The sequence below is a fragment of the Melospiza melodia genome (assembly GCF_035770615.1).
Source record: "Melospiza melodia melodia isolate bMelMel2 chromosome 7 unlocalized genomic scaffold, bMelMel2.pri SUPER_7_unloc_1, whole genome shotgun sequence".
NCBI classification, from domain to species: Eukaryota; Metazoa; Chordata; class Aves; order Passeriformes; family Passerellidae; genus Melospiza; species Melospiza melodia.
This window is the reverse complement of record NW_026948497.1, coordinates 10,693,143-10,709,082: the sequence shown is the minus strand read 5'-3', so window position 1 is coordinate 10,709,082 and position 15,940 is coordinate 10,693,143. Positions and strand designations below refer to the sequence as shown.

At 45.4% G+C, this 15,940-nt stretch overlaps 1 pseudogene; it reads left to right on the top strand.

Annotated features, from left to right (window-relative positions):
• LOC134432888 (zinc finger protein 850-like) overlaps positions 1–14,202 on the top strand; it is a 197,787-nt pseudogene extending 183,585 nt beyond the window's left edge.
• The last annotated feature ends 1,738 nt before the right edge of the window (positions 14,203–15,940 follow it).

Genomic DNA, 15,940 nt, shown 5'->3' with positions numbered 1-15,940 from the left:
TCTGTGTGTGGTCACAGGAGAAATCAACTGGTTTCTGAGAGCTGTACAGGCTGGAGTCTCCTTTCTTAAGGTTCCTGAGGTCGAGGGAGGGCATAACAGTTAAAGTGAATTTATTTAGGAGAGTTGCTATGACTGCCAGCTGGTCACCTGTTACAGGGCTTGCAAGGGTCTTCAGGGTGGAGAGAGAGATGAGAATCTTGACCTCATGTTCAGAAGGCTTGATTTAATATTTTATGATATATATTACATTATTACTATACTAAAAGAAATAGAAGGAAAGTTCTCAGAAGCTAGCTAAGCTAAGAATAGGAAAAGAATGAATAAACAAAGGGCTGTTTCTCAGCAGAGGGTGAGACCCAGCTCCGCTGTGAGTGGTCAGTAAATCCAAACATTCACCCAAGACTGATCACGCATCCACCTGTTGCATTCCCCAGCAGCAGATAACCATTGTTTACCTTTTGTTGCTGAGGCCACAGCTTCTCAGAAGGGGGAAAAATCCTAAAGAAAGGATTTTTATGGAAAGATGTCGGTGACAGTTACCGGTACTGCAGGTTCCAAACGTTCATGAAGTCTGTAAGAGCATCAAAGCCTCTGCTGTGCACTTTCTAGCTTAAACTGCAACTAAATATAATGGGATTCAAAAACCCAAGTGTTTGTTAAATTTGTTTCCATGAATGAGGAAATTGTAGCTCACCCCTGCTCAGCAGTTCATTCTGCCAGTGATTTTAGTGCACTGCAGGCTTGTGAGTGTTTCTCTTAGGACTTTATTTTCACTCCAAGGGATTCCTAGTTGGGTGAGCAGCACTCAGCTGGGAGGAAACTAACTCAGGTTAACAAACCTGTTCCCCTGCACACAGACTATCAGAATAACCTGAAAGTGCTCTACAGTCAGAAAATGGCACCTGGATTGAGCAGGAAGAAGAGCAGATATATTCCCTCAAAGCCAGAACGGGTCTTGGATGTACCAGAGATATTCAACGACTACTGTAAGTAGGCTACAGGTGTGGAGAGTATTATTAATAATTGGTTAGCTGAGAAAGGCCACACTGATATAATGCCGCTGGTTAAACTGAAGGAGAAAAGTCAGCAGTCAGCAAGCTGAAAGGAAGAGTCAGCAGCGACCTTGCTGCAACATGAGGATAGGGAGTTGAGATTAGTCCTGAATATATCCTAAGAATATGTAGAAAGTATCAAAAGTAGAACCATAGGAATGTAGAAGTAGGCATAGGTGCTGATATGTAAGCTGACCAATCCTGAGCTCAACTTTTGCAATATGTATGAAGCTCATTATGAACTGTATTTAACCCACCGTACTGATCAATAAAATCGAGCCTGTGATGATCAAACTGATGTCCTGGTTCCCTTCCGCCGACAAATGGTGGAGAATGCGGGCATAACTGAATCTCTGCCCTTTTTCTCGGATTAAAAGAAAAAGGGATTACGCCACGATCGAGGAAGTTGGGTTTGGGTCATTGCAGCTGGGACGGTGCCGGAATTTGAAGCACCCTTAAGGTTCACAACTGTGACTTAGCCAATACGTGTCCGCCGGAGCCTGGAGAGCTGCAACAGCGCGCGCTGATTAATAGGTATGGATAGGCAAGCGGCATATGATTTATTTACCGCCTATTTAGAGCGGCGTGGGATAAAAGGGATAGATTTAAAAAAGGAGCTACCAGAGTTATTAGCTTATGGCCATGCTAAGGGTATCTTTTCTAATCCTCATACAGTTCATGAGCTAGCAGAGTGGAAGAAGTTTGGGGAAATATTGTGGGATACAATACTAGACGATGATAAGTCAGCAAAGAAATTCGGGAAGTTATGGCGGGTGGTGTATAACACGTTACTTCAGCAGGTCTCTGAGAGAAAGGCAGCAGAAACGGCAACAGAAGCTCATAAGAGGAATATAGGGTATGGTCGTGAAGATGATCCCCTGGCACCTTCTGTAACTAAGGTACTTATGCCTAAGAGTCCCCAGCAAAGTGGTGTGGAGGATTTTCCTATAGGCGCAGTGGAACCGTCTGCACCTTTCCTGTCAGAGGGGGAGGGCGAGTCGGATGGTGGGGGTAAGAGCAAGCCAGCTTTGCCTCCGCCACCAGCTTCAGGCGGGTCAGATGGTGGGGGTAAGAGCAAGCCAGCTTTGCCTCCGCCACCAGCTTCAGGTGGGTCGGATGGTGGGGGTTGGAGCAAGCCAACTTCGCCTCCGCCGCCAGCTTTGCCTCCGCCACTTCCCCTGGGTGAGCCGGCTCCGGTTTCACTGTCAGCTCCAGCGGGGGGGCCGCTTCCCCCGCGCGAGCCAGCCTCTGCTCCACTGCCTTCCCTGTGCGAAAGCTCGGGGTCTGTACCAAAGCTCCAGCAGCATAGCACCCTTAAAGGGCCAGATCCCATCCCAGGGGCACACCGTGATCCATGGGGGGAGATGGCTAAACAGAGGAGGGAAGCTTGGGCTGCTTTGGCGAAAGAAGTAATGCAAATGGGGGATGGTGAGGCGGTGGAAATAGCTTCTAGTCTTGCATGTCCAGTTACATACACACCACAGTATGATGCACAGGGGAACCTTACGCATAATATAGCAGAATATACTCCCTTAGATTGGAAGCTGTTAACTCAGCTACGTTCTACGGTTAGTCAGTTTGGAGTAAAAAGTGAACCTGTTAAGCAAATGTTAGATTATCTTTTTAATACTCAGGTTTTATGTCTTAATGATTTAAGAGGAATAGTTCGGTTGATATTCACTCAGCATCAGCAGTTATTGTTTAATGCACATGACCCATTACATGGAGTAATAGTAAAGGAGCTGATTGGCTTAGGGGCATTTTTACATTCAGAGGCACAGATGATATCGGGAGAAGATAAACTTAGAGAGTCTATGCAGTTAGTGCGTGCTGCAATAGACATGGTTAAAGAGCCAGGAGGGTTACCGGCTTATATGGGCATTAAACAAGGTAGAGAAGAATCATTTGGAAATTTTATCGATAGAGCAGCTACTGCTATAGATCGGGCTGGTGTTGCAGAGCGCTATTGAAAACGTGTGCCTTGCAAAATAGCAATCCAGCAACCCAAAGAGTGTTAGCTACTTTAGGGGCAAACTGGACTATTGAGGAAGCATTAGAGCGAATGGCATTAATGCCAACAGCTTCACAGGCATTTATAGCAGAAGCCTTAAAGGAATTAGGATTAGGGTTGCAAAAGCATAGTCTACTCAAAATCAGGTGTTAGCTGCTCTTGCTCCTCTCCAAAGCGGCTCACTGGCATTCACGTAAAGAGGCTCGAGACCATTCATCAAGTGTTACCAATACAGCAATGAGGGACAGACACAAGTTGCCGCCCTGACATCGGAGACACCAGCTGCTGCCGTGACATCGCTGCCACCTCCTGTCTGCAACCCGCAACAACCGGGAGCCTCGGCTTGGACTTATCAGCAGCAGTAGACGTCACACTAATGACGAACCGGCCTGAGAGGATACCCACTGGAATAAAGGGTCCTCTTATATTAAATGGACAAACATGTGGAGCATTATTGCTGGGACGTTCCTCTATAACTATGTTGGGATTATTTGTTTTGCCTGGTGTTATCGATGCGGACTTTACAGGGGAAATACAAATTATGGCTTACACCCTTTATCCTCCGATTAAAATTACAAAAGGACAACGCATTGCACAATTGGTACCACTGTCACAAATGACATCGGGAATACAATCATTTACTGGGCAAGCACGGGATGAAAAAGGTTTTGGCTCTACTGGTGTTACCCTTTTAACTGTGGATTTACAAAATAGACCAAAACAAAAGGTTGAAATTACCTATGGGCATCAAAGCATAACCCTTTATGGATTATTGGATACAGGAGCAGATACTAGCATCATTTCTCCAGAAGCCTGGCCACAACATTGGCCTCTATTTCCCTCATCAAACATGCTCACAGGAGTGGGAGGATTTACATTGGCAAGCAGGTCGCCGTCTTTGTCTGTGTGCATTGAGAATCAACAAATATCTGCTGTGTTTTCAATTGTTCAACTGCCTCCTACAGTTTCCTGCTTAATTGGAAGGGACATTTTAACACAATTGGGAGTGGTGTTAACTAATCAGCACCCTTCGTGGTAATTGCCATTGCTTGGACTTTCCCCATTCCACTCACCTGGAAAACGGATACACCGGTGATGGTTAAGCAATGGCCATTAAAAGGGGAGAGTCTTATGCATGCCCATGAATTGGTACAGGAACAATATACAAAGGGACACCTACGACTGTCCACAAGCCCTTGGAATACACCTATTTTTGTAATCAAAAAGAAATCAGGGAAATATCATTTGATACATGATTTGAGGGCTGTAAATGACCAAATGGAACCAATGGGGGCCTTACAGCCTGGTCTTCCAAATCCAGCTATGATTCCAGAACACTGGCCACTTTTAATTATTGACCTAAAGGATTGTTTTTTCACTATTGGCCTGCATCCTGATGACATGAAGAGATTTGCATTTACTTTACCAGCAATAAATCGTGGGGAACCAGATAAAAGATTTGAATGGACATCTCTTCCGCAGGGCATACGCAACTCTCCCACTTTATGTCAGCTTTATGTTGATGCTGCATTACAGCCACTACGTCGTAAATGGCCAGCAACTATAATATATCATTACATGGACGATATTTTGTTTGCACAGCAACAGCCATTCTCCTCTTTACAGATTAACACCATTAAAAATACTCTTGCTGCATATTCACTTGTTATTGCTGCAGAGAAAATTCAGACTACAAAGCCCTGGAAATATTTGGGATGGACTTTGACGGATCAAATAGTGATACCACAAAAATTGGAATTACAATTGAACATTAAAACTCTACATGATGCACAGAAGTTGCTGGGAGACTTACAGTGGCTGAAGCCTATTGTGGGAATACCAAATCACTTATTAGAAGCCCTACGACCTTTGTTAAAAGGCGTGGACCCTACTACTCCTGTACACCTGACAAAGGAGCATTGTCTTGCCTTGCAGCAAATCAGTAACTGTGTACAGCAAGGGTATGTGTCTCGTCGACAATTCGACCACCCCATTGACCTTACTATCTGGAATAGCCCTTGCCACTTGCTTGGTGCTCTCTCTCAGTTGCAAAAGAAAACAGGGGAGATACGGGTGTTGGAATGGTTGTCACCACCGCTACAGCACAAGAAAACAATATCTTCAAAAATTGAACAATTGGCTGCATTAATCAAAAAGGGGCGTCTCAGAATTCTTGAAGTGGATGGTAGAGAACCTGCTAATATTAGATTGCCTATGGAAAAAGAAACCTTGGACTGGTACTTGATAAATTCAAAGAATTTACAAGAAGCATTATTGATGTCACCTGCTAAAGTAGAGACTAGTAAATTAGTGCCTAGAGTTTTGCAATGGATGACAGAATGGAACTGGATTACTCGACCTTTGAGAGAAGAAAACCCCATAGAAGGAGCTATTACAGCTTTTACAGATGCAGGAAAGAAATCAAGGCGTGCTGCTGTTACCTGGCAAGAAAAGGGACAATGGAAGCATCAACTCCTCACAGCAGACCCTGCAGATAGCTTACAAACTTTGGAATTGTTAGCAGTAGTATGGGCGGTGTCCAACTCACAGGAGACTTTAAATGTGGTCACAGACTCTATGTATGTTGCAGGAGTAGTCAAACGTATAGAGGAAGCAGCAATTAAGGAAGTGAATAATAAACGATTGTATGAGTTACTGATACAGTTAAGGAAAGCTTTACGGGAAAGAGCAAACGGTACCCTTAAGCAGTATATTGAAAAACATCAAGATTTGGCAGACCCACAAGCATGTTTGGCTAAGGTTTTGTATGTGATTAACCATTTATGCATTTTTGGGGAAGATGATACCCCCCCTGCAATGAAACATCATCCGAGGTCAGGTCAGGAAAATACTAAGGAAACAGAGGTCTGGGTTAAGTATAAGAACCCAAGTACAGGATTATGGGAAAAACCTGCAAAAGTATTATATTGGGGTCGGGGGTATCTTTGTGTTTCCTCACCTACAGGGCCTTTGTGGGTGCCTGCTAAGTGGACTAAACCTGTTTTTGATGCAGCCTCTGGTGAGTCACCTTACGGAGGAGGACAAGGAGCGACTGGGGAAGAAACTGCTTCTAGTCCTACAACCACTACTGTTACAATTGAAGGGGTACTCGGAAGCGGTGGACAGAGCACTGACACGTCACTACCGGACGGCCCAGGAGTTGATTGGTTTCATTGACTCAATATCAACTTTTCACTTAACAGATCCAGCGAAACTACATTGCCTTGACTGTCACAATCCACATTGTGCTGCCTGGATAGCTCTACGTTGTGGGGGTTGTAAAAGAACTTTTTGGATAGAACAATCATTATTACGGGATTTGTGGTGTCATACCTGTAAACACGAGCATACGTGGGGAAAAAGCTGGCAAGATGAATTAAGGAGACAAACAGGGCAAAACGCATATATAGCTTTAAATCTTTATGAGTCTCCTGAACAGAAGGTTCTTGCTTATTATCGATGGGAAATACAATGTATTGTGAATAGAATTAAGGTTCAAAGTAAATCACGTATAGTTTCTATAAGGTGTAGGAAATTAGTGCCTTTAACACAGCATTCAGTTCTAGGACCCTTCCAAGGGGATCCTGATGGACCATTAGATTGCTGCATTGATAAGTTGCAAAAATTAAGTTTGAAAGTGGCAGGACCAGTGAAATTAGGAGCAGCAAGATTGAAGACAGATAAGAAAAAGAAGGCAAAAAAGAGAACGGTCTCATTTGAATAGGGGTATCAGTGATTGCTAATTAATTTTCTATGATTAGAACACTTTTACAGTTGTGGGACCCTCAGGAAGATATAGTTGTTGAGGAGGATAACGAACAAGAACTACGATTACGAAATAAGATACATCTTGTGTTAAAGAAAGACCTTGAGCTGTTAGCCTCATATAGTAAAAAGGCTGAAGAGGCTTTGCGATCACCACCATTGAATTGGTTGCTTTGGGTTGAAGAACCAGAATTTTATACTGGTCCTTACTTACATTCGCTTCCTTGTTATGTTTGCAAAAAGGATAAAGATAAATGCTATGCATGGGTAGCTTTGCATTGTGCAGATTGTAATCAGGTTTATTGGTATCCACAGAGGTCATTGGGATATTTATGGTGTACATCTTGTTTTGGAAAGTGGATTCGAAATCATATCTGGGTTAGAGCTCTTGAACAAAGTACTGGCCTGCCAGGACGGACAGGATTACAGCTCTTTGAGAGTGCAGAACAAGTGGTTATAGCATATCTTAGGTGGAAGTTACAGGAAAACCTTAGAATATTTGAAATTACTAAAGCCTCACGCATCATAGCAGCTCGCCGCAAAGCTGATTTGCCTTCAAACTTACCTCATGCTATACCTGTGAGCAAGGATGCTGATTTAGAATTAGATCAGTATATTCAAGAATTGACTCAGCCTTACAATAGACAATCTAGCAAACCAGGGAAAAGACAGCGAAGAAAGGAAAAACAATGTAAGCAGAAGGAAGAAAAGGAGAAGCAAAGCAAGCAGAAAGAAAAATGAGGTTTGTTTTTGTAATACTGCTCAATGCTGTAGCAAGTGAAGCAGTAGGAGTAACACACTTTAGTCAACCAAGGGAAAATTTATGGGTAACACTTGCTAATCAAACTAACCAATCATCACTTTGTCTTAGGCTTGGAGGAGTCACTAACCCATTTCGAACATGCCTGGTGGGACTTCCGGTGTGGTCTCCTGGAGAATTTTGTAGTTTGATAAACAATCAAACCTTATGTATGTCTAACATGTCAGACATCACATTGCCGGTGCAACAAGGGTATACTGCAGGTCAGAGTGATGGCTATCGTCAATGCTTACTAATCCAATCACTTAACACCTCTTTGCATTCTCCTCCTGAAGAACTGGATCTTTTTGGAAGTACAAATGCCAGCATATCTAACACTACAGCTGGTGGATGGTTTAGCTTCAAACTTTTGGGTGCTCAGAATTTAAACCAACCTAAAGAAACATGGGCCACCCTAGATTCATCCCTGAATGTGAGTGAATTCTCTCCACAGCATTACAGTCAATGTAACGGCACAAATATCACAGCACCAATGAAATTACCCACAGGAATATTTTTGATTTGTGGAGACAGGGCATGGAATGGTATACCAGCTAAACCACAGGGTGGACCCTGTTTTTTGGGAAAATTGTCACTGTTTCATCCTAATGTGTCCTTGCTAATGCAGCTGAGTCAAAATTCAAACAGGAAAAAACGTAGCATACATGACTTAGACTGCAGCAAGATAGGAGATCCATGGTTTTGGGGCACATTCAAACAGGTGGTGGTTTCAACTATCTTACCAGGAGGATCTGCCAATAAAGCCATGAATTTAGCAAAACAATTAGGATGCTGGGCAAGGGATGAGCTGAACAAGACATCACAAATTCTAGACATGTTAACTGCAGATGTGCAAAGTGTTAACCATGCTGTTTTGCAAAATAGAGCTGCTGTAGATTTTTTGCTCTTAGCACAAGGACATGGATGTGAAGAGTTTGAGGGAATGTGTTGCATGAATCTGTCTGATCATTCGGTGTCCATTCACACTAAGATAAAAGAATTACAACAGGGACTTCACAAACTTAAGGAAGAAGACGGTTTAGGAATTGACGAATGGCTTAAAGGCTTGGGACTCGGACCGTGGCTGAGGAACCTTGTGATCTATGCTATAGGACTGCTGGGTGTAATCTTACTGTTTTTGCTTATTTTGCCTTGTATCTTTAACTGTATTCAAAACATGGTCAGCCGTACAATAGCAAAAACATGGCAAACTAATCTCCTTGCACAAGAAGAAAACGGGGGAAATGTGGAGAGCATTATTAATAATTGGTTAGCTGAGAAAGGCCACACTGATATAATGCCACTGGTTAAACTGAAGGAGAAAAGTCAGCAGTCAGCAAGCTGAAAGGAAGAGTCAGCAGTGACCTTGCTGCAACATGAGGATAGGGAGTTGAGATTAGTCCTGAATATATCCTAAGAATATGTAGAAAGTATCAAAAGTAGAACCATAGGAATGTAGAAGTAGGCGTAGGTGCTGATATGTAACTGACCAATCCTGAGCTCAACTTTTGCAATATGTATGAAGCTCATTATTAACTGTATTTAACCCACCGTACTGATCAATAAAATCGAGCCTGTGATGATCAAATTGATGTCCTGGTTCCCTTCCGCCGACAAGCAAGATTTTAGGAAGGTTAAAGCCTAAGAATGGAGCTCTGTGTGTTGTGTTTTAAGGCTTACAAGCAGGTATTGTATTCGAAATAAGCAAGCATTGTTTTAAGCAAAGGTACGTGTGCTTATGGTGTGTGAAAAATTGTAAAAGTTTAGTAGTAATAAAATGGTTCTAAAAACAGTAATACAATTAGAGTAATAATAATTTGGACAATTTGAATTAGGACAATACAAGACAACAAATACAAAGAGTTACGGACCTCTGGGTACCTTTTTCTGGGCAGCATGAGCCCGAAAAAGGACCCCCGCTAACAAAGATTAACCCTTAAAAACAATAGCCCATTGCATATTCATGCACTTCATACATGATGCATAAATTCCGTTCAAACACAGGATTCTGTCTGGTCAGTGTCAGCTTCTTCCTCTGAATCCTAACAGCACCTTCGAGGCAGGAAGAAGTTCGTTTCTTCTGGTAAGAGAGCAATAAATTATTTTTCTCTGAAAGATTCAGGTGTCCTGTGGCTGCTATCTCGCTGGAAGTCCTTTCTTTAAAAAAGTATCCTAGTGGCATCGTTTCTATTTTAACAATTTTTATAACCTAAAACTATATTTAACATGGTACTTAAGAGAATTAATACAGCATTACTTTCTAACACAACACATATAATATTCATTTAATATTTGCGAAAAGCCAATCATAAAATACAGGCATTTTCACATTTACCATATGTATTTTGGTGTATTGATTAGTAGTGCTGTATTAACAGTTTAATAATAAATGTAGTCTTGTAATTAAAAGGTAACTTTTGTAGTTAAAAGAAGAACTATGTCAGTGAGGTTTTTTTAAAGGAAGGAATGAGGCACTCGCATCAGATAGCAGCCACAGGACACCTGAATCTTTCAGAAAAAAGAATTTTTTGCTCTCTTACCAGAAGAAACGAACTTCTTCCCGCCTCAAAGGGGCTGTTAGGATTAGAAGGAAGAAGTTGATGATGGCCAGACAGAATCCTGTGTTTGAATGGAATTTATGCATCATGTATGAGGTGTATGAATGTGCAACGGGTTATTGTTTTTAAGGGTTAATCTTTGTTAACCGGTGCCCTTTTTCAGGCTCGTGCTGCCCAGAAAAAGGTACCCGGACATCCATAATTCTTTGTATTTGTTGTCTCGTATTGTTCTAATTCAAATTGTCCAAATTATTATTACTCTAATTGTATTACTGTTTTTAGAACCATTTTATTACTATTAAACTTTTAAAATTTTAAAAACAAGTGATTGGCGTTTTTCACAGGAGTTGAGTCCCAAATATATTTTGGTGTCGCTGAGAGAGGTATTTTTAATTTATTTGATGAAGGGGGTACTTTTGGATCTCTCAGGAGTGCAAAGGGGAGCAGGGGAAGCGCTGAGTGCCTAGAGTGGGGGGATGCTGGAGAAAGGGGACCCTGGAACACCTGATGTAAAATTTCAATAGCGAATGTGAATTTTACTTCTATACCTTTTATTTTAAAGCAAGCACGCAGCGCTGGGTGGCTGGGGAGTCACTGCTCCACTCATAGCACACACAGTTCAGTAAATTATATATACTGTTTTTAAGCCTACAAAGCATTTTCCAATATGCTTGGTTAGTCCAAATTAGCAAATATCAATAAGCTGGGAGCAGTAATTTCACAATATTTCTAGGTGGTCATTGATTGCTATCCTTCTTGTGATTGTCTGGAGGGAGGCCTTGCACTGGTGTCTGCTACATGATTTGTCAAGTGCATCAAGCTTTTTATTATACATAAGCTTTTAATTGCTTTGTTACAATATCTCTTAGCTTTACCCCAACTTCCTCTATTTTATTCTAAGCATCAGTCGTCTTGCTGCCTCATCTCTTTTGCTCTACTATACTTCTTTGATTTTGATGCTTTATTTGTCTATTTGGTCAGAAAGTTTCAAAACCTTTCTTTGTGTCTTGTTTTGGACACAGCAGATAGAAGCATTTGCTGATTCCATTCCCAATTGGCACGTGTCACAAAAACAATTTCCACAGAATCAGGGGAGGGTGAGCCCTGGGACCCCCAAAACCCCCTCAGCATGCCTGAGCAGGACCCGGGAGAGGGGGAATGCCCAGGACCCACAGGCCCCCCATCAGCTGTGAGAAGAGGGACCCCCATAAGCCCAAAATAAGGACACTGGAAACGGGGCACTCCTGGGAGAGGTTTTTGGAATTCCTGATTTTTGTAGGTATTTCTGGCCACCAGACACTCAGTGACTTCTAGAGATGGACTTGGCCAGTGGGACCTTCAAAGCCAATGTCCTGGCTTAGGGCAATTTTGGGAGGAAAAGCTCTAAAGGTGTTTCCTGTAGAAGAGCAAAGTCAAGTGGCCCCTCCTCCAGCTGGTTCTGGAAAAGTATTTTCTTTGAGAGAAGTGGAAAAAACTGTTTATTGAACAGGCAAAGCACTCACCAGCCCCAAAAATGAACAGTATTAAACAATAAAATCTCTTGCTGCTCCAAAAGAGATGACAAACTCACAAAGTCCCTCCGTGAGCTGTAGCATGGCTTGCTCAGTCTCTTATCAGTCTCTTATCAGTATCTCTGGTGCTGGAAATGCCGTGGCCCAGCCCCGGTGGGGCACAGGTGTGAGCACCTGGTGCTCTTCTGGGTGTTCAATCCAGAGCAGGTTTAGACGGGTCCAAAGAAAAGGATAAACCAAAAACCACAGTCCAGGGAGCTTCTCTTCCTCTGCTAGCTCAAACTGACTAACAGCAAAGGAGGGCTCTGTCCCGCTGTCTGTCCATCTGCAGACAAGAGAGGAGCAGGAATGTGGAGGAGTGAGAGAGGTTCTGAAAACAAACTCCGTGCTTCTTCTTCCTCCCTCTCTGCTCTCAGAACCAGTGTTAAAGGTGCAAAGCTTATTTCAGACAAATGGGGATACAAGCATCATAATTTCACCCCTGGGACCCCCAAAAGACCCTCAGCCTGTGTAAGCAGGACCCGGGAGAGGGGGAATGCCCAGGCCCCACAGCCCCCCCAGCAGCTCTGAGAAGAGGGACCCCCATAAGCCCAAAGTGAGGACACTGGAAACAGGGAACTCCTGGGAGAGGTTTTTGGACTCCTTGATTTTTGGAGGTATTTCTGGCCACTAGATGTCCGGTGACTTCTAGAGATGGACTTGGCCAGTGGGACCTCCGAAGGCAATGCACTCACATCTTGTTTTTCCCCCAAATCAGGATTTCCCATTCCCAAACCTCATCTGGATGGAGAAGGCTGTGAGGAAGAGGAAGATGCCCCAGGGCACTGAGGCAGGTGAGAAGGAAGTCAGTGCCCCTTTTCCCCTCTGTCCTGCTCCGTCTCCCAGCCCAGCACGGCCCCAGCTGCAGCACAGCCCCACTGCTGATGCTGTCCAGCCAGGGATGCACTGGGGGGATCTCCTTCCCCTTCCCTGTGGCACGGAGGCAAATCCCAGCCTCTCCTTGTCCTTCCTCCCCCAGGGAAGGAGCTGAGGATGGAGACCAGGGAGGACAAATCCTCACAGCAGAACCTGGTGGAAGAGGCCATTTTGAGCGGCTCCAGGGCACAGGAATCCACTGGGGAGGAAAAGCCCCGGAGATCCCTCAAGAGGAGGGGCTGCAAACCCAGCCCAGGGTGCTCCGAGGAGGAGAGACTCAGCCTGTGCCTGGAAGGCAGCCAGAGATCTGGCCAGAGCGCTGAAGTGGTGGTCCATCAGCAGCTTGATGATGGCAAGAAGCCCCACCAGTGCTTGGAATGTGGGAAGAGTTTCGGCAGGAGCGACCACCTGCTCATCCACCAGAGGACCCACACCGGGGAACGGCCCTATGAGTGTAGGGAATGTGGGAAGAGCTTCAGGATCAGCTCCCACCTGATTGTCCACCAGAGGATCCACACCAATGAACGGCCCCACAAGTGTGGGGAATGTGGGAAGAGCTTCAGGATCAACTCCAACCTGATCGCCCACCAGAGGATCCACACCAATGAACGGCCCTATAAATGTGGAGAATGTGGGAAGGGCTTCAGGAGGAGCTCCAGCTTGAAACTCCACCAGATGATCCACACTGGGATACGACCCTTTGTGTGTGGGGAGTGTGGGAAGGGCTTCCGTGACAGCTCCCGCCTGATCATCCACCAGACAATGCACACTGGGGAGTGCCCCTACACGTGCGCAGAGTGTGGGAAGAGCTTCATTGAGAACTCCAGCCTGATTCTGCACCAGAGGATCCACACTGGGGAGAGGCCCTACAAGTGCAGGGAATGTGGGAAAAGCTTTAGGCAGAGCTGCCATCTGAATGCCCACCAGAGGATCCACACTGGGGAGAGGCCCTATAAGTGCAGGGAATGTGGGAAAAGCTTCATCGACCCCTCCGGCCTGAGTGTCCACCAGAGGATCCACACTGGGGAGAGGCCTTACAGGTGTGGGGAATGTGGGAAAAGCTTCAGTCAGAGCACTAGGCTGATTCTGCACCAGACAATCCACACCAGGGAGAGGCCTTACAGGTGTGGGGAATGTGGGAAATGCTTCAGGCAGAACTCTAGGCTGATTGCCCACCAGAGAATCCACACTGGGGAGAGATCCTATGAGTGTTCTGAGTGTGGGGAGAGGTTTCAGAGCCGATACCGTCTCCTCAAGCATCAGCAGATTCACACAGAATAGAGGCCCTTCTGCTGCCCTGACTGCAGGAAGGGCTTTTAGAAAAACTGCACTCTCGTCACCCACCAGTGGATCCACACTGGGGAGAGGCCCTGACAGTGTCCCAAGTGTGGGAAGAACTTCTCCCAGAACTCTGCTGTGACCCAACACCAAGGGAGGCAGCAGTAAGGGATGCCCAACAAGTGCCCTGTGTGCAGGAAGAGTGTTGCCTTGATTTTTAAAGATTTTCTGAGCCTTCTAATGTTTACATTCTTGTAGCAAACTTTCTCAAACACTTTCTGTAAATAACTTCTTGTTTGGCATTCTTTTATAGAAGAAGAAAAATATGATGGACTGTTAGTTTGTCCAGTGTCATTGGAGAGGTGGCACTTTCACCCTCCAATCCATGGTCGCTTTTAGAAAACTGTAAATGTTGGAGTCAGGAAATAAACTTCCCTTTTCTTCCCCTTGAGAGCAGCAGTGTGTGCGCTCGTGTTGTTTTGTGTCCTACAGTGACAGGAAGAGCTTTGAGTGCTGCTTCAACTCCATCCCCCATTGGGGACCCCCACTGGATGGTCCACAGTGACCCTCGCTGGGCGGAGACTTGGTCATCCATGATCCTGGTGATCCATGTTGGGAAGACACCTGGCTGGTGGTCCCCACATCTTCCTGGCTCTCCTTGGGCACTTGGACACGGCCAGAGAAAAATCCATTGGGATGCAAACAGACATCAGAATTTCATAGTGGACAGCACAGTTTTTTACTTTCGACCCCAAAACAGTCTCACCTTTTGTATCCAGTCATTGCTTCGAGTGGCATCCAGAATTCCAAATGGTGTTGGAGGTCTTTTCCAACCTGAATCATTCCATGATTCTAATTCTCTCTGGCCCACCAGCATCTTCCGCAGCCAAATGGTGATTGACTGGGGCAAAACCCAGGATTTTGGAGACAATGGAGTGGAAATCTTTCTAGAAAAGGTCCTTTCTACCCGCCCAGGCACACGGATACTCAGCCAGCATGGACACATAAATGCTTTTATTTTGGCCTTTATTTTCTTTCATTTTTCATTATCCTTCACCCAACATTGGGGTAAATATAAAGACATTCAACTAAGACATGGATGGTGACATTGTGGGACTTGGGTGGGGACATGGTAGGGATGGGGACAAGGACGTGGGTGGGGATATGGTGGGGATGTGGACAAGGACCTGGGTGGGGATGTGGTGGGGATGGGGACAAGGACCTGGGTGGGGATGTGGTGGGGATGGGGACAAGGACATGGCTGTGGATGGCGATATTGGGCATGGGGGGTGTCACAGATAGAGATGGTGACATGGGGCTCTATGGCCATGGATGAGGAAATGGGGGACATGGCCATGGATGGTGACACAAGTGGCCTAGAGACAAGTCCATGGGTTGACATGTCCATGCCATGGGGTGTCCCATGGCCAAGGACAACACATCCCCACCACCACCATGATACTGTCCCTTTCATGCTGCCATTTATTCCCTGCTCCTCCCCATTGTCACCCCACTGTGAACCCAGCCAGGGACAGGGGTGACATTTGGGGACACTCCTGTCCCCACTCCAGCACATACCTGGGGCCAGCAGAGAAGGGGATGAAGGACGACGGGGACCGTTCCTTGCTGTTTTCCAGACTGAACCTCAGAGGACTGAACACCTGGGGTGACACCAACACAGTCACACCGAGGGGACACAGCTGTCACCACCATGGTGACAGGGACACCTCATAGGGTGGCCCTACCTCACGCTTGGGCCAGAGGTCTGGGTTGTGGTGGGTCCCATAGATGCTCATCAGGCAGATGACCCCTGCTGGGATGGGAATGGCCACTTTAGGGACAGCAGATGAGGGTGGGTGGTGACACTGGGGACACCCTGGCCATGCCATACCCTTGGGGATGACACAGCCATCACACAGGGGGATGTCCTCGGTGCAGCGCCAGGACACAGCAGTGACAGGAGGGTGCAGCCGCAGGCTCTCCTTGATGCATATGGTGGTGAAGGGCAGCTGGGACAGGTCGTCCCTGGGGACAAGCGGGGCTGGCATCGT